Genomic DNA, 20,577 nt, shown 5'->3' on the forward strand with positions numbered 1-20,577 from the left:
CAGTGCATACACACACACCCACATACATTGGGGAGGTGCTACCGAATCACACACCTATTGAAGAAGAAGCTAGGAGGGAGGTGCTGCCGAATTTTCATCTCAAGAAGCTGGATTATATCAGAAAATCGAGAATATTACCAGCTCTTAATCACGGTAACGACAGTTTAATTAATGCCATCTGAAAATCCCTTTCTCTACCATCAAGATTTCTCGTACATTATGCCTATTCCTAGCCGAAAATCTCTATCACTACTCTCTAAATTCTCCTTATTCGTACTCTATTATGTAATCATCATTCCATAGCTGAATTATCAGCCATTCTTCACTCTCGATTAATGATTAGAGCATAATTATCAGAATCTTCTCTCTCTAGATAGCATAGTAATTAATCGGCAAGCTAGTATTTGTGCAGATTGAAGAGAATCACTATTGTAATCACTCATTAACATTGTAGCTTAATTGAATTCATTTCTCTTATGCATTAAGACGTAATTAAGGAGAAATTAATCCGTCATTAAGTCTCTAAGAATTGGTTTTTCCTCACACATACGCATAGGGTAAATCTGCATCATCTAATTGCTAGGAAATAGTTTAAACATACTTAATCCAATTCTCTGGTAATTCCAATAGTGAAATCCTAATTATTCTCGATCATGTAAGCCGAATAATTATCTTAGATCCGGTTCCCATAGGATTATGTGCCATCCTTAATGATTGCTTTATGAAAGAAATCTAGAACTCTCATATAGAAGGGATTAATTGATGTCACTAATCTACCCATTGGACTGTTATGATGCGTGTGAACCTTAGCTCTTTCTCCAAGCTAATCATTTAAAGTAGTGAGAAATGGCCCCGGTTAAGAGGACGCGCTTCGGTGGTGCCCATGATCGCGAGGCAGAAACGAGCAATGTCAACGGGAAGGGGAAGGCTCCCATGGAGGAACAAATACCGGCCATCTCACAGGCCATCGATGAAGAAGTGGAAGAGGTAGATCATATTTTTATTCAAGTTGTTTAAATTAACATTGCATACGCTAGTTAGGAATGCTCATATCCCCAAACATGTTGGAGAAATCCAACGGAAACCTCAGCATTGAAATCATTGTACATTAAGTTCTAAAGTAGGAAGGTAATGTTTGATGGGTATGCTGTTTGCAATAGGAAAGAATGTCTGCTAGGAAAAATTTAGCTCGGCGTGTTCATTTTATTTCCAATGTTGAATTAGTCTTGACCCCCCTATTGATCACAGGGGGCAGAGTTCCTCGTTAAGGTCTCTTGAATCCACGACTTGCTTTCTATGCGGTGGATACCCACGACTTGCTTTCTATGCGGTGGGAACCCACGTCTTGCTTTCTATGCGGTGGGAGTGTCCATGACGTGCTTTCTATGTGGTGGACATACCTAGTTGTATGGGCAGCTAGGCGACAACGGGAGGAGTGAACTCTCGCTAGAGGGGGGATGTTGTACCTCCAGGACATTGGAATTTTTATGAATAAGTTTGAGTAGAATTTTTACTAGAATTCTGTCTTGGTGTTGTTTTCAATACTGGTTGAAGGGCTGTATTAACGAACAATGTGATTCGGAATTAAACAAGGAATCTTTATGTTGAACAACCTTTGTGGTAGTAATTAGGTCACACAAGGAAGTGTGAGTGTGTGGGTGGAAAGTGGGGGCTTGGATCAGGTTGCCAATGCCTACGAGATGGGTGGTCCCGATTGGTCGGGAACTCTCTGTCCCCATAGTGCTTACTCAATATTAGTATTACTCATTGCCCCTAGAGCGGCGAATCCTCGAGAGTACGTGCCTCTGAAACATGGGGAAAAAGGCACTCGGGGTTTCTCTCCTCTTGGAAGGTGGGTCTTGGGAACGTTAGATAGTTCAAGCACGCTTCCCCTGCGAGGGGGAACTAGATCTACCTACTAGTAGGCTCGAGCTCGACTCACTTCGTGACGAGAGATCGTCCACTAGTTGAACCCTGAACCATTTTGTTTGCTTCCGCAATAGATCTAGTGGCCACTAGGTTCACCATCACATCCGCTGGTTGATACGGCGGGGTGGGGACCTCACACTTGGTATCAGAGCCTAGGTTAGACTGGGAAATGAACTCGTATTGTTTGAACATTTAAAAGGAACTGAAAGTATATAGGTAGTTGATCCGAATTCCTTGCATTGGTGTTGCAGGAAGACCCCGTGCTCGAATATCGGAAGTTCCAAGTGTTTGAGCTTATTTATGAGCAAGCTCGAAGATCCCCAGTTTACCAGTTCAGGCGAGATGTCATGGAGATACTGTTGAAGGCTTTTACGCCACACTCCACTCGCATTGATAAAGGATGGGAACTTGATTGGACATTTCCAGGAGGGGTTTACTACATCAACGCTCGGAAGCTAGGATGCCTGGCTACAGACTTGAAGAAGATACGTTGGGGAGAAGAGCTGAGAGTAATAGAGATATTCTACTTGGTGCCTACACGATTGGACCAGACTATTTCAGACAACTCCAATCTAACCATCAACGACTGGCTCTTGGAGAAGGTCACCAATGTGGTCCCAGCAAACCGAGTCAAAACCTTTGGATTACTGAAATCAGAACTCCGGCCCGATATCTTAGTTTATTATCCACTCAAGAATGAGTATAGAAACTATTACACGAATGAAGTAGTGCATCATGTCAATACCATCTCCTAGACATATGTTATACGCAATCCATAAAGCCATGTAATAAGTTGATCATCAGTTATCCAAAAATCCTTGAGGGGTTTCGATTGTAATAAACTTTCATCAATAAAGTGCTTTTTGTCTCTGAATCTCTGTCTCTTGATAAAGTGGAATTTTGAATTTTATTAAAATCTCGTGTCTATTTTGAAATTCAAGTAGTGGTATCAAGAAGTTCGTATAACCCATGTAGGTACCGCCTGTTGCTCTATACTCGGCAGCGCAAGAGAAGAAGCTCCTCCTTAAGCAAGCCCAACCTCCGATCTTTAAGGGTGAGGGGGCAAATGTGGAGAGAGATGCGGAAGTGTGGATGGAAGCCATGGACGACTACTTTGAAGCTGCAGGAACCCAGCCCGTGAATCAGACCATGCTTGCGATGTTCCGGTTGACTGGCGATGCCAAGATATGGTGGAAGCAACATTGCAGGGACATGGATATTAAGGGATATTCCCACTCCTGGGAAGACATCAAAGCTGCGATAATGGGGCGATATTTACCGCCTGCCTATAGAACCTTGAGGATGAATGAATTCTTCTCACTTCGGCAACTGAGTTCATTTGTCGAAGAATACTATGCAAAGTTTGTCACTCTTCGGAGATATGCTCCTAAGATAACCTTGGAACAACAGGTGGCAAGGTTCTGCCAAGGATTAATCGATCCCTTGAATACTCGGTTGGAAGCTCTCAGACCAACAACTCTACAGGATGTCTTGTTGAGGGCCAAACCTCTAGCTCTCGAAGTACAAAAAGCTAATCAGAATAGGAGGAATCATTGGTCAAAGAGAGCAAGGACAACTGCTTGGGACAACAGACCAGCCAACCAAGCATATAACCAGTGCCCTATTGTGGCTACCACCACAACCATGGAGTTCCCTGATGTCTGATGCTATGGTTGCGGCGAACATGGACATTACAAATCCAATTGCCCCAGGAACATTCAAGCAACCAATGCCAATGTCATACCCTTGAATACCTGTGGGCAAGGCCAAGCTAATGGAAGAGGAGGACGTGGAAGGATGAACAGGGGGCATGGGCGTGGAGCTGCCGCCAGAGTGAATGCCGCAGTGGTACAACCAGCTGTGGGTGAGGAAGCAGTGGAGAGAGAAACCCTACATCCTGCAATTGACAATCCCAATGGTTGCGAGCAATACGCAGTCATTCATACGCCAGGATCTCTCAGAGGTGAACAAGTTAACTTCCTTATAGATTGTGGAAGTACTCTTTCATTTCTTTCACTCAGATGCATGAGAAAACTAAAGCTAGATAAGTATCCAACAAGCAAGTTAGTTGTTGAGTTAGCAAACGGTAAGGAGGTAGTATCTCAACATTCTGTAGGAAAGATCGACTTTGATTTAGGGGGACACCCAACTTCTGCCCAATTTCGAACCTTACCCTTAGGATTCTTTGATGGGATACTAGGGATGGACTGGCGAAAGAAAAATAGGGCCCACATACATTGTGCACAAGGGAATTTTACCTTTACAAATAATTTGGGTAATGAAGCCTTAATCCAGGGGGAAAATGGGAGACCTAAGGCTACTCTAGTTAAGGCCAATAGACTTTTGAAGGGACTAAGGAAGGGTCAACAAATATATGCAGTTAAACTCAACAAGGTGGACCAATCAGATACCTCACTTTGACCAAACTAGTTGAGAGAGTATGATGATGTATTCCCCGAAGACCTTACGAATCTTTCACCACACAGAGAGGTAGATCATGAGATTGAGACTATCCCTGGGTGTGAACCTATCTCAAAAAGACCTTATAAAATGTCACTTCCGGAGGTCATCAAACTCAAAGAACAACTTAGGCAACTCATTGAGCAAGGATTCATTCGACCGTGTACTTCTCTTTGGGGTGCTCCAGTTCTTTTTCAAAAGAAGAAGGATGGGACCTTAAGGCTATGCATAGACTATCGTGGATTGAACCAGGTGACTGTCAAGAACAAGTATCCAATTCCAAGGATTGACAAACTTTTGGACAGACTCCACGGCGCCAAAATATTTACAAAGATAGATCTAAGGTCAGGATATTACCAAATCAGGATCAAGGAATCAGATATTCCGAAGACAGCTTTCAATACTAGGTATGGGCACTACGAATTCAGAGTAATGTCTTTTGGTCTAACAAATGCTCCTGCAAGCTTCAATCGACTTATGCAGGATATTTTCAGACCTTACCTGGATGATTTTGTCTTGGTTTTCTTTGATGACATTCTGATCTATTCCAAAGACGAGGCAGATCACGAAGAACATGTTCGCAAAGTACTTGATCTTCTTCGGAAACACCAACTTTACGCTAAAGAGAGCAAGTGCACTTTTTGCTCACCAAAGGTCAACTATCTTGGATTTGTCATATCGGCTGAAGGGATTTCAGTGGACCCAGATAAGGTCAAAGACATTGTTGATTGGCCTCAACCATCCACTGTCAGTGAAGTACGAGGATTTCTTGGAATAACGGGATGGTACAGGATTTTTGTCAAGGATTATGCACGTATTGCTTCACCTTTGACGGAACTCCTGAAGAAAGGAATGAGAATCGAATGGAAGACCGAGCACGAGTCTAGCTTTGCTAAGCTAAAAGAATTCTTGGTCTCAGCTCCTATTTTAAAGCTTCCAGATTTCAGTAAGGAATTTGAAGTAGCGACCGACGCTAGCAAATTCGCTCTAGGCTGAGTTCTTACTCAAGAAGGAAGACCGGTGGCATATACTTCGCGAAAGCTGAGAGATCATGAGAAGAACTATCCTACTCATGACTTGGAACTTTTAGCAGTTATTCATGCGCTGAAGTTATGGAGACATTATCTTCTTGGGCGCAAGTTTCAGCTGGTTACAGACCACAAGAGCTTAAAATGGAGTTTTACTCAACCTATCCTCAATATGCGACAACGACGATGGATAGAGCTATTATAGGAATATGACCTTGATATAAAGTATAGACCAGGGAAGGAAAACGCAGTTGCAGATGGTTTTAGCCGAAAATCCTTTCTCGGAGCTATCTCTATTCCAAATAATCCTATCTGGGATAGAATCAAAGAAGCATCTTTGGTAGATCCAGAGTACCAACGTATAGTATCTCTAGTTCAACAGAATAAGATGCCTGAAGCTAAAGATTACTCCCTTATGGGAGGATGTCTTTACTACAGACATAGACTCTGTGTACCCAAGGACCCAGCCCTAAAGAAGGCAATTCTGTATGAAGCATATGATAGCCCTACATCCGGACATCCAGGCTATGCTAAGACTCTTCATGCCGTCAGGAGGAGTTATTTTTGGTCTGGAATGAAAGGGGACATACTTCGCTATGTGAGGCAATGTTGTAATGGAATTTGCCTATTCAATTTGAGAATAGCGGAATTTAATGAGAGTACTTTCAAGAAATGATTTTGTGAGCATAGCGGGTAGACATAATTGAAGATAGCAACATAATCATAGCAATTAGTTAACTTGGCATAGACAATACTTTTGCAAGAGAGAGAATTTAGAGAACATGACAACAATTGAGGACCGGATTTATGTGGAGCCGGTCCCCCCTCCAATAGGCATTTGTATTATGATTTCTCCCATAAAGAGAGACTTGTTACAATACAGTCTTTGTGTTCCTTGTGACCTAGGTGATGCCATGAAGATGGAAGGCTTCATGCACCACAAACATAACATAAACTTGAAGAAAGCTTTAACTATCCCAAGCCTCAGTCCCAAGATCTCAAACACCTTCGAAGGTGGAGAGAGCTAGCAGGGAATGAGGGTAGGGAAGAGGAAGAAGAAACATTTCGTAGGAGAAAGAATTAGTTCCTCACTTATCATACTCTTGTTGCTAGCATACATAATAGCATAGTAATGAAGAAGAAGGATATGGCAAGCTTAAGCATTGAAGCATGGCTCTTGGTTGGATTTGCACTCCATAGCCAAGAGTGTTGGTGTAGGCTCTCAACCTCTACTTGCTTGGAGAGGGAGCTCTTGCACTTTGCATATTACACAATGAGAGTGCTTGTGAGTGTGTGTGGGTGAGTAAACCCCCTAGGCACCCCCCTAGCTTGCTTGGGTCGACCCCCCCTTGTAGCTCATGCCTGAAGCTCATTGGACCCTTCCACGCGTAGCCAATCACAAGCAAGAGCCATTACAAGAAACATGGGTAGCCTTGGGACAAGTGTCCCCCTTTCCCCTTTGAGAGAGAGGACTTGATAAATGCTAAAACAATTAGATAATTCATGTAATTTATCATTGGACCCCTTTGAAGCCTAGCCAATAGGCTTCAAGCAACACATGAAGGTAACATGGGTAGGGGCCTGACATGTGTCCTTGGTGCCTCTTCAAGTTGGGCTTCCCTTGTGTGTGTGAGTGGGTGTTCTCTCTCTAGCCCCTAGGAAAAGGGCTCGCCCTCCCTCTTGTAGGAATGCTTTTGACTTTTAGGTGATCAAGCACCTTACTCACCAAGCATGACAAAGCACTTGAACTAGGGGGTGTTCCCACAAGCATCTCAGGCAAGCTTCTCAAGGCACCTCAAGTACTTTAATCATGCAGCAAGTCAAGCACCTCAAGCATGGAGCCAGTCAAGCACCTCAAGCATCTTAATCAAGCACCTCAAGCACCTCAAGCATGAGAAACACCTCAAGCATGACAAGCACCTCGAGCTTGGGCCGGGTTCCCACCTCAAGCTCAGCCCTAGCTTACTTAAGGTCAAAGGACTTTTACACACATTTATTGGAGGTCTTCAATGAAGCTAACCCTAAGGTCTTATGCTCCATTGGTTAGCCTTGCTCTTTGATAGACCATCTCCCTTTTGGGCCCCTTTACCATTGGCCCCGTGTTGAGATAGATCTATAAGCACATACCTATATCTTAACACTTGTTCCCGTTTATTCTCCCACATTAAGTGATCAATCTAATATGAGAAAATCATTTGGGTTAGTTAGATATTAGATTTTATGACATTACCTCTCTCTTGAAATCATAGTCGTCCTCGACTATGAGGTAGAAAAGATAAAGTCTTAGTCATTAGTCAATCGTACTTAGCGGGTAAAGGATCCCTTTTTACCCTATGACATCTTTCCAAGATGGATGACTAATCCATTTGGTGCTTGGGAGACATAGCTGCCGCAAGCATGTCTGCTCTTTAGTCCATTTTATTCTCCCAAAGTAGAGTGACAAATTCTACTTGGTGTTTGAGAGACGTCGTCATCACAAACATGATTCTAAGCATGCATACTAGGTAAATTTTGTGCACAATTAAAAAGAGGACTAGTCATATAAGAAAAAAACATGAGTTATTTAAAAGAAATTTGTACATTTTCTTACTCTAATGTAGCATTGTAAGCATTGACAAGGTTCATACTATCCTTAAGTTGTACTCCTTGCATCCATTTAGCATCTTCAAAAGGATAATTTTTGAACTTAATAAGATACCGTCGGATAATCTTACCATGTCGTAGTACCTTGTCTTCATGCCGAAGGATAGCTTCGGGTTGTAGCACCTCTTCTTGGTCTTCAACTTCGGGAGGGTCTTCAATAATTGGTTCAATTGGTGGCTCTCCTTTGTAGGGCTTAATTAAGCTTACATGAAAGGCATTGTGTATAAGCCAATGGTTGGGCAACTTGAGTTGATCAGCCGTCTCATTGATAGGCTTCAAGATTTGGAAAGGACCATAGTATCTTTTTGCTAGTTTAGCATAATACTTTTGATGGCCCGTAGGATTTTTGCCCGTCGTTTGCCTTAATCGAGCCTTAGGAAACTTGAGTAAGACCCAATCATTTTCTTTGAACATTAAGGCTCTTCTGTGCTTATCAGCAGCAGCTTTTTGCCTTTGTTGAGAGATGGCTATAGCCTCCCTAATCTTTTGAAAAGATTCTTGTAGGTCACGGCTATACTCATCGGCGGCGAAGATTTTCCCATGTACTTTTAGTAGCAAGGGACTTTTAGGTCTTCCTTCTATGATCTCGAAAGGTGCTTTGCCCGTAGAAGTATGTACAGTATTATTGTAAGCATACTCTACTAGCGGTAAATACTTTTCCCATTGTGAGCGTTGATCTACTTCGGTAACATAAGTCTTGAGTAGATTGAGTATCGTAAGATTGGCTATCTCACTTTGGCCATCCATTTGTGGGTGATAGGCCGAAGAGAAATTCAATCTTGTTCCTAGATTTTCAAAGAGACCTTTCCATAAATTACTGGTCATTCTAGGATCTCTATCTGACACGATGGATGTGGGTAATCCATGGTGTTTGAAAATCTGAGATATGAAGAGAGTTGCCATTTGATGTGCCTTAATAGTCTTTTTGACAAGAATAAAATGTGCTTGCTTGCTAAACCTGTCGACTATTGTCCATATTCCTGTATTCCCATGGATAGACTTGGGTAATCCAAAGATGAAATCCATGGATATACTCTCCCATGGTGAATTTGGAATAGGCAATGGCTGGAGTAATCCAGGTTGCTTCCCTCTATCATACTTGGTCTTTTGGCATACTACACATTTTGAAACATACTCTTGTATGTCCACTTTCATGGTAGGCCAATAGAAATACGTCTCTACTCCTCGGAGAGTAGGTTGAATACCTCTATGCCCTGCATATGGAGGAGCATGGGATTCATACATAACCTTCTCACGAAGCGAATGGGTAACACATAGCCTATTGCCGTGAAGAAGATAACCATCCTGCAAGGTGAATGGTTCCTCTTTCTTCCCCAAAGCAAGGGCTGACATTATGTCTCTAAAGTCAGGGTTAGTAGCATACTCATCTATCATAGAGGATAGATCATTGTGAGTAGCTATAGACACCGCTTTAACTTTTGGTCGTCGTGAAAGTGCATTGGCAACTTGATTGTGCTTACCAGCTATGTGAGCAATATGAAAATTAAATTGCGAAAGAAAATTTGCCCACCTCATTTGTTTGTCAGAAAGCTTGGTTTGCGTCATGAAATACTTGAGACTTTGGTGGTCGGTTCGTAGGATAAATGGAGTCCCCAATAGGTAGTGCTTCCATGTGTCTAGGGCATGTAGAACAGCTAAAAGCTCTTTCTCATAAATGCCCAAGACTCGTTCATCACCATTGAGCCTTCGGCTCTCATATGCTATGGCATGCCCTTCTTGAAGCAAAACCGCTCCAAGGCAATCACCACAAGTTCACATTGGACCTCAAAGGGCTTTGAGAGATCCGGAAGCACGAGGACTGGTTGGGATGTAAGCTTCTCTTTGAGTTTTTCAAAAGCATTTCGCTCCTTAGCAGTCCATACAAACTTAACGTTCTTCTTGGTTAAGTCGTGTAGTGGTCCTGCCACTTGAGAGAATTTTGCTATGAAGCGTCTATAGTATGCACACATACCAATAAAGCTTCTTAGCTCATGTAGATTCCTTGGGTTAGGCCATGATTTTATTACCTCTAACTTTGATGGATCCATACGAATACCATCGTGAGAGATAATATGGCCTAGATATTGAATCTCTTGAAGGAAGAATTCACTTTTCTTTTGGTTGAGAAAAAGTTTGTTCTCCCTCAAGACTTGAAAAATCACTTGGAGATGTTGCTTATGTTCCTCCAAAGACTTGGAGTAGATGATGATATCATCGAAGAACACTCCAGTGAATTTTTGATATGGTCTAAAAATTTTCTCCATCAAACGATTGAACGTAGCTAGTGCATTAGTCAAGCCAAAAGGCATGACTAGATATTCATAAAGACCAAATGTTGTGCGAAACGTGGTCTTTAAGATATCCTCATCCACTATCCTTATTTGATGATAGCCACTCTTAAGGTCAATCCTACTGAAGTAGGTAGAGCTTGTAGCTTATCAAACAGATCTTCTACCCGAGGTACGGGAAATCTGTTTTTAATAGTGATATGGTTTAGTGCTCGATAGTCCACACACATACGGTATGTACCATCTTTCTTTTGCACTAAAAGGACTGGAGAACAAAAGGGAGAGGAACTAGGCCTCACCATCCCTTTGTCTACCAGCTCTTGTACTTGCCTCATGATCTCCTCTTGTTGAGCTTGTGAGACTCGATAAGGAGGTTTGTTAGGCGGTGAGCTTCCTGGAAGGAGCTCAATACGATGGTCATCATCCCCTCGTTTTGGAGGTAGGTCCATAGGGATATCATCGATGAACACATCTTGGAATCCTTTTAGAAAAGTAGACAAGTCTAACTCTTCTTGATTCCTATCATTTTCATTTGATGAAACATTATTAGCTTTTAGAGACTCTTTGACATAAATCATGTACGCAGAAACTGAGCTCTTCATTGATTTATCAAAAGAAAGAGGATTTACAAGTGGAATAGTGCGACCACGCTCACTAGCATCTACATACATGTTCTTTCCCCTGTAGGTGAAGTAAATTCTCCTTTCAGGGAACTTCATGTTGGCAGCCATGCGATCAAACCATGTTGCCCCTAGGATAACATCCTGATGTTGGAGGGGAGGGATGAAGAAGTCTTCTTTGTCGACATAGCTTTGGACATGAAGCCTCAACTTCCCAATCAAGGGAGTAACGGAGGCTTGTTGTCCCTTGAAAGCTGCATCAGCTGTTACTATATCTCCCATCTCAAAAGCTTGAATGCCCAACTTGGTGGCCAACTCTATTGATATGAAGTTGAGAGTAGAGCCAGGGTCAAACAAGATGAAGGCATCATGATCTCGTACCTTTCCCCAAGCATAGGAGAGTGATGATCCTTTGCAATGAGCATCCTCTTTTGGAGCTTCGATGGTGGAAGCCCTAGGAGTCTCATTGCGAGTATTCTTCTTGGGGCAAGAACGATAGCCATGTCCTTGCTCCCCACACTTGAAACACTTATGGTCCTTGCGAAAAGCTTCAAGCTCTTCAGGAGAGAGTTTGTTTTTACCTTTGTAAACTCCCTTCTCCTTGGACCGATTGTTGTTGTTGTTGTTGGAAGTGCCTTGGGAATTATTTTGAGCATTGGATTTCCCCTTTGCATCATTTTTATCTTTGTTTTCCATGGGCTTGACATTACGTCTAGCCCCTTGATGGAAATTGATGCGTGAAGCAACCATGGTGTGGTGGATTAATTCGGTAATAGTACCGGGCCGTTGAGAGTTGATATATTCGGCCATCTCTTCAGGTAATCCCGCACAGAATTGCTGTCTTTGCTCGGCAAAGTCTATCTTTTGAAAGACAGTAGCTTTGAGATGTAAATCCCAAAACTTATCTACATACTTGTTGATAGACTCATGAGAGAGGAGCTTCAAGCCGCACCATTCGGTAAGAACTTTATCTTTAGTATCGCTTGGAAGAAATTGCTTCATGATGGAAACTCGTAGAGTTTTCCATGTCTTTGGGGCTTCTCCATTGCCACGAAGGCTAGCCCACCATTGACGAGCTGATTTTTGGAAGTGCATAGCTACATGGCGTAGCTTGGAGGACTCTGTGAAGCCCTCGTCCCCAAAGGCAGCATCAAATTGCTGGATGAAGGCCAACACTTTGTCGGTAGCACCAAAGGTGCCATTGTAGGTGAGAAAAGAGATACTCTTTCCTCCCTCCTTGAACTTCTTTAGCTTTTGTGACCTTCGCCATGCAGGAAATGATTTGCGATGCCCTCCCCTCTTGTATTCTCTAGGAGAATAGCCATAACTTTCATCGGAAGAGAAGGAAGGTGAAGAAGAAGGAGAAGAGGGTGACCTCTTCCTAGCCCTTTTCTTCCTTTGTTTCCTCTCTTGCCTTTGAGAGTGATGAGGAGAAGGACTATGGGTTGCTCTTTTCCTCTTGGGAGGAGTAAGCGATCGTCTAGACCGCCTTCTTCGTGGAGCCACATCTTCAGAAGAACTTAGACTTTCATTGCTTTCTTTCTCTTTGGATTCCTCCTCTCGAATGGGAGAGAGTCTTCTTTTGGGGGTCTCTTCAAGAGGCCTCCTAAGCTCTCTCTCCTCTTAGAGAGGAAGGGAAATTCCATAGGCACGAAGTTGTTGAGTAACTTTGGCTTGCAAGGTAGGGTTGCCCATAGCTTGTTGCAACCTAGTCACAAGATAATTCACAAACATGGGAGCATCATCATTAGCACCTTCATGTGCAAAATCAAAGCTATTAATGTTCATTCTACTCTCTTGATTATTGTCAGCCATGTTAACAAAATTTTATGTATGTACTTAGTGTATGCTTTGGCAATTCAAAACCTTAGTTGCCACTCCTCTTAGCCTTTGAAAATCGGCTCTTAAGTATCTACACCCACGGCTCAAAGTGGTTAATTATAGAGAGTAGAGGAGTAGGTCTAACATAGCAGAGTTGCCAAGGGCTATCTCCTTTCGGACTTCTTATGGCTCAATAATGGTAAAGCCGTAGGCAAGTCTAAAAAGACTCCATTATTAAGTCCAAATCTCCCGAGGTGTGCACCATCCCCCACATAGTGGGCTTAACAAAACCGGTATTAGATCCCAGTTCCACTTACTTTATTATAATTAACAACATCAACCATTTATAGGCTACTTAAGGAACTCTCTTCTTAAGCAAGAAAAGAGAAACCAAATGCTCTGATACCAATGTAATGGAATTTGCCTATTCAATTTGAGAATAGCGGAATTTAATGAGAGTACTTTCAAGAAATGATTTTGTGAGCATAGCGGGTAGACATAATTGAAGATAGCAACATAATCATAGCAATTAGTTAACTTGGCATAGACAATACTTTTGCAAGAGAGAGAGTTTAGAGAACATGACAACAATTGAGGACCGGATTTATGTGGAGCCGGTCCCCCCTCCAATAGGCATTTGTATTATGATTTCTCCCATAAAGAGAGACTTGTTACAATACAGTCTTTGTGTTCCTTGTGACCTAGGTGATGCCATGAAGATGGAAGGCTTCATGCACCACAAACATAACATAAACTTGAAGAAAGCTTTAACTATCCCAAGCCTCAGTCCCAAGACCTCAAACACCTTCGAAGGTGGAGAGAGCTAGCAGGGAATGAGGGTAGGGAAGAGGAAGAAGAAACATTTCGTAGGAGAAAGAATTAGTTCCTCACTTATCATACTCTTGTTGCTAGCATACATAATAGCATAGTAATGAAGAAGAAGGATATGGCAAGCTTAAGCATTGAAGCATGGCTCTTGGTTGGATTTGCACTCCATAGCCAAGAGTGTTGGTGTAGGCTCTCAACCTCTACTTGCTTGGAGAGGGAGCTCTTGCACTTTGCATATTACACAATGAGAGTGCTTGTGAGTGTGTGTGGGTGAGTATACCCCCTAGGCACCCCCCTAGCTTGCTTGGGTCGACCCCCCCTTGTAGCTCATGCCTGAAGCTCATTGGACCCTTCCAGGCGTAGCCAATCACAAGCAAGAGCCATTACAAGCAACATGGGTAGCCTTGGGACAAGTGTCCCCCTTTCCCCTTTGAGAGAGAGGACTTGATAAATGCTAAAACAATTAGTTAATTCATGTAATTTATCATTGGACCCCTTTGAAGCCTAGCCAATAGGCTTCAAGCAACACATGAAGGTAACATGGGTAGGGGCCTGACATGTGTCCTTGGTGCCTCTTCAAGTTGGGCTTCCCTTGTGTGTGTGAGTGGGTGTTCTCTCTCTAGCCCCTAGGAAAAGGGCTTGCCCCCCCTCTTGTAGGAATGCTTTTGACTTTTAGGTGATCAAGCACCTTACTCACCAAGCATGACAAAGCACTTGGAACTAGGGGGTGTTCCCACAAGCATCTCAGGCAAGCTTCTCAAGGCACCTCAAGTACTTTAATCATGCAGCAAGTCAAGCACCTCAAGCATGGAGCCAGTCAAGCACCTCAAGCATCTTAATCAAGCACCTCAAGCACCTCAAGCATGAAAAACATCTCAAGCATGACAAGCACCTCGAGCTTGGGCCGGGTTCCCACCTCAAGCTCAGCCCTAGCTTACTTAAGGTCAAAGGACTTTTACACACATTTATTGGAGGTCTTCAATGAAGCTAGCCCTAAGGTCTTATGCTCCATTGGTTAGCCTTGCTCTTTGATAGACCATCTCCCTTTTGGGCCCCTTTACCATTGGCCCCGTGTTGAGATAGATCTATAAGCACATACCTATATCTTAACACTTGTTCCCGTTTATTCTCCCACATTAAGTGATCAATCTAATATGAGAAAATCATTTGGGTTAGTTAGATATTAGATTTTATGATAATGTCTTTCTTGTCAACGAATAAAGGCTGAAAGAATCAAGTTACCAGGGCAACTTCAACCTCTTGACATACCCGAGATGAAGTGGGAATGCATCAGTATGGATTTTGTTACAGGATTACCTTCCACAGGAGGTTATGATTCTGTTTTCGTGGTTGTTGATATGCTCACAAAAGTGGCTCATCTAATACCCGTAAAGACGACCTTTACTGCTTCAGATGTTAGTCGGGTATTCATCAAGGAGATTTTTAGGTTACTTGGTCTACCCAAGCGTATCGTCAGCGATAGAGATGCCAAGTTTACATCAAAATTTTGGACCTCTCTTTTCCAATCTATTGGGTCACAATTAGCCTTCAGCACAGCGTATCATCCGCAGACTGACGGGCAAACCGAAAGAGTTAATCAAGTCATCGAGGACATTCTCAGAGCCTATTGTTCACAAGAGCCAAAGAAGTGGTTACAATATCTACCTTTGGTGGAGTTTGCTTATAATTCTTCCGAACACAGAAGCATTGGAATGTCACCTTTCAAAGCTCTTTATGGACAGGATTGCTTAGCACCGCTGAACTTCTCAGATCCGACCATCAGGGTAGAAGCTTCTAGGAAGATGCTAGAAGATATGGAAGCACAGACTAGAGATATTCGCCAGGACATTCAGGCAGCTCAGGATAGACAAAAGCACTATGCAGATAAGAATCGTTCGGAAAGGACTTTCAAAGAAGGGGATAAAGTTTTTCTGCGAGTCTGACCAAAGAAAAGCAACTTATCACTAGGCAGATATAAGAAGCTTAGCCCAAGGTACTGTGGACCATTCGAGATCATTAAGGTTGTGAGTGACCAAGCCTACAAGCTAAAGTTACCTGCAAACTTGAAGGTTCATGATGTGTTCCACGTCAGCTTACTCAAACCCTATGTTCCTAACCCTGATCAATTTTTGGACTCAGATCAGATAGTCATGCCAGCACAAGGAGTTATCGAACTCCAACCTGACTATGTACTTGAAACAAGAGAAAGGAAATTACGCAATAGAACTATCACGGAGCATCTGGTAAAGTGGAAGGATTACCCTGAAGAAGATGCAACTTGGGAGGATGAACCAACGCTCATAAAAGATTACCCAGACACATTCTTGAGATGAGGACATCTCAAATTTTTCATGTTGGGGAAGTTGTAAGGTCTCTGACCCCGATCAAAAGGAACCCTTGTACCATGAAATGAATGTAATAGAATAAGTTACTATTTTTAGCAGTTTTTGAGATTCTGTCAGTGCCATGATGTTTAGAATGTTATAAAGCTTCAAAATGTGAATTAAAATAATTTTTGTGGAAAATTTCCAAAAATAGTAAGTTTTTGGTCACCCGATCCGTCCAGTTTTGATCGTCTCGAAAAACTGCACCCGTACCCCAAATTTAAAAAAAATGCATTTTCAAACCCCGGGGGCTGCTAAATATGGCAGGTACTCGGGCCAGTACGCCTTAGTTAGAGCTTCGTATATCAATTTTCAGCATCAAAATCCGACTCATATGACCCGTTTTAGCCTAGAACCAAATTTCCTAAAAATTGTCCGGGGAGGTACCGGGGGCCCGGGACTGTGTGGGAACAGGTCCCAAGCCACTCCAGATCATCTTTAGCAGCTAGGGGGCGCCCTCTTGCTTTGTGGGAGTCTTGGGAAAGCTGTCAAGCCTGCAACTCAGTCTCAGAACCAATTAACCAAGCCAACCTGACACTCGGTGGGCAGAGAACTAGACTTGCCATGCTTAAATGGAGAAGCTCCCAGATGCATTTAGCAACCCAGATCGATTTTCAGCCTGTAGGAGCCTATTTAAAGACCTGCACACACACACACACACACACAGTGAATACACACACACCCACATACATTGGGGAGGTGCTGTCGAATCACACACCTATTGAAGAAGAAGCTAGGAGGGAGGTGCTGCCGAATTGTCATCTCAAGAAGCTCGATTAGATTAGAAAATTGAGAAGATTACCATCTCTTAATCACGGTAACGACAGTTTAATTAATGCCATTTGAAAATCCCTTTCTCTACCATCAAGATTTCTCGTACATTATGCCTATTCCTAGCCGAAAATCTCTATGACTACTCTCTAAATTCTCCTTATTCGTACTCTATTATGTAATCATCATTCCATAGCTGAATTATCAGCCATTCTTCACTCTCCATTAATGATTAGAGCATAATTATCAGAATCTTCTCTCTCTAGATAGCATAGTAATTAATCGGCAAGCTAGTATTTGTGCAGATTGAAAAGAATCACTATTGTAATCACTCATTAACATTGTAGCTTAATTGAATTCATTTCTCTTATGCATTAAGACGTAATTAAGGAGAAATTAATCCGTCATTAAGTCTCTAAGAATTGGTTTTTCCTCACACATACCCATAGGGTAAATCTGCATCATCTAATTGCTAGGAAATAGTTTAAACATACTTAATCCAATTCTCTGGTAATTCCAATAGTGAAATCCTAATTATTCTTGATCATGTAAGCCGAATAATTATCTTAGAGCCGGTTTCCATAGGATTATGTGCCATCCTTAATGATTGCTTTATGAAAGAAATCTAGAACTCTCATATAGAAGGGATTAATTGATGTCACTAATCTACCCATTGGACTGTTATGATGCCTGTGAACCTTAGCTCTTTCTCCAAGCTAATCATTTAAAGTAGTGAGAAATGGCCCCGGTTAAGACGACACGCTTCGGTGGTGCCCATGATCGCGAGGCAGGAACGAGCAATGTCAACGGGAAGGGGAAGGCTCCCATGGAGGAACAAATACCGGCCATCTCACGGGCCATGGATGAAGAAGTGGAAGAGGTAGATCATATTTTTATTCAAGTTGTTTAAATTAACATTGCATACGCTAGTTAGGAATGCTCATATCCCCAAACATGTTGGAGAAATCCGACGGAAACATCGGCATTGAAATCATTGTACATTAAGTTCTAAAGTAGGAAGGTAATGTTTGATGGGTATACTGTTTGCAATAGGAAAGAATGTCTGCTAGGAAAAATTTAGCTTGGCGTGTTCATTTTATTTCCAATGTTGAATTAGTCCTGACCCCCCTACTAATCACAGGGGGCAGAGTTCCTCCTTAAGGGCTCCTGAATCCACGACTTGCTTTCTATGCGGTGGATACCCACGACTTGCTTTCTATGCGGTGGGAACCCACGTCTTGCTTTCTATGCGGTGGGAGTGTCCATGACGTGCTTTCTATGCGGTGGACATACCTAGTTGTATGGGCAGCTAGGTGACAATGGGAGGAGTGAACTCTCGCTGAAGGGGGGATGTTGTACCTCCAGGACATTGGAATTTTTATGAATAAGTTTGAGTAGAATTTTTACTAGAATTCTGTCTTGGTGTTGTTTACAATACTGGTTGAAGGGCTGTATTAACGAACAATGTGATTCGGAATTAAACAAGGAATCTTTATGTTGAACAACCTTTGTGGTAGTAATTAGGTCACACAAGGAAGTGTGAGTGTGGGGGTGGAAAGTGGGGGCTTGGCTCAGGTTGCCAATGCCTACGAGATGGGTGGTCCCGATTGGTTGGGAACTCTCTGTCCCCATAGTGCTTACTCAATATTAGTATTACTCATTGCCCCTAGAGCGGCGAATCCTCGAGAGTACGTGCCTCTGAAACATGGGGAAAAAGGCACTCGGGGTTTCTCTCCTCTTGGAAGGTGGGTCTTAGGAACGTTAGATAGTTCAAGCACGCTTCCCCTGCGAGGGGGAACTAGATCTACCTACTAGTAGGCTCGAACTCGATTCACTTCGTGACGAGAGATCGTCCGCTAGTTGAACCCTGAACCATTTTGTTTGCTTCCGCAATAGATCTAGTGGCCACTAGGTTCACCATCACATCTGCTGGTTGATATGGCGGGGTGGGGACCTCACACTCCTTTTGTTCCTACATACTCTCATTGAATAAGATCTCACTATTTCTCTTCTCATCTCTTATTACTCTATTATATAGCGTAAATGGTGGTCTTTTAGCCCATGGATATGTGTGTTTGAGGGAGGATGGATGAGGGTACATGTGTGGCATGATGTGTGAGTGATTTGGGCGGTGTTGAACATGTGGGGTGTGTGTAGGGTTGTTCCCTACCACCGTGAGATCCTGTCATACTCACGCAAAAGCTGGTGGTGCCCCATTGGTGTGTTGCGTGTGGTGTTTTCTGATGTGTATATGAGCAAGATATAGAGGCATTTGTTTTTTTTTGTCATCCCACAATCTGTGTCCCAAGCATCTTTGCACATAGAGCAGATCTGATGGAGTTGCTGCCACACAAATGGGATACAAAGTATCTAGAACACATGTCTTAAATGTGGTATCAAATGGACATCTCCAGCTCATAGCTACAATTCAACATCAGATGTAGAGCAAGATAGAACGTGACCAAATGGTATGAAATGAGGGAATCTTGAGGAATCTAGGGTACACTAGTGATGCAAGGGGCGAGGGCAGACCAATGGTATAGCCAAAGTTTAGTTAGTCCTCTCCATCAAGAAGATGCTTGGGACACACATTGTAGGGGAGCCTGGATAGCAACAAATACTCTATAACAAGACCACCCACACAGCTTAGAACCACAGAAAACAACCAGGGGCACCACTAGCACACTGCTGGAAACTTAAACACTATAAAAGACTCTAGAAATGACACTTAAGGAGTAGAGAATAGTACACTCAATCCCACCCACATAAGAGATGCAAAACTCTCACAACCTTTATCCATCCTCACTCTCTCAATACCACATTGCATACCGCACTCACACATCAAAAAAAAAACTCAAATAGGACACATCAACTATTTGAATTACTTGATGGAGATACATGGAGATAACACTTAGCACGGGAGATCATAAGATAGGAGAAATAGCCTCACAACTCAAGGCACTCACATATACTCTCTCTCTCTCTCTCTCTCTCTCACTCCACAACGATAGCCACACTAATCTCTAAAAAATGAAGTTTTTTTTAAGACTTGAGGGTGTAGACAGTCCCAAAATGGCAAGTATTTTTATGTGTGACATGTGTCCACCTTTTATACTGTGGTAAACTCAAACAAACATCCTCACATACGTGATTTCTATAGCTCATCTTGTAGATCTCTTTGTTGGCTTCGTTTTTATCACTACCATGCCTTGTTCTGACACCCAGAACTCAAGTTATGATAAAAACAGTGAAGGGTCCTCCCTGGATCGGCGAGCTCGCTTACCACCCTTGAAAGCATTGAACAAGGCACAAGGGTCCCAAGCATAACCTCACACCATCACATGTGAGCATGAGCATAGATAGGTTCACCACCACTGGGAGCTTGTGCATAATGGCATTGCCTTGAGTACAAATACAAAGAGAGTTCCACTTTTTCTTATGTCCCACTAGCTATATGCTCAAGGTTTCTTATGTGGGATTATTCTTTGCCACATGTAAAAATGTAAGGAGTTTCTCTTCCACTTGCATATGAAAGATCCATAGTGCCAACCAAGTGCATAGCTTTGTTACCTGCTTGTCAATGCATAGTCTAGAGCTATTATCCTCCTTGATATTCATTCCCAACCCTTGTCAAACTTTCTACTGAAACTAATACTTGTATCTTGTGCATCCCACATAAAGCTCATATATCTTCATTAGAAGACTTGCTCCAAGGAATCCATCATAGCTCATTTGTACCCCTTATATCTACCACCTAGTGGTCCATGTAGAATATGTACATATTCATGCCAAAACATAAACTCTA

The sequence above is a fragment of the Adiantum capillus-veneris genome, chromosome 2, assembly GCF_014529385.1.
Source record: "Adiantum capillus-veneris isolate H3 chromosome 2, ASM1452938v2, whole genome shotgun sequence".
NCBI classification, from domain to species: domain Eukaryota; kingdom Viridiplantae; phylum Streptophyta; class Polypodiopsida; order Polypodiales; family Pteridaceae; genus Adiantum; species Adiantum capillus-veneris.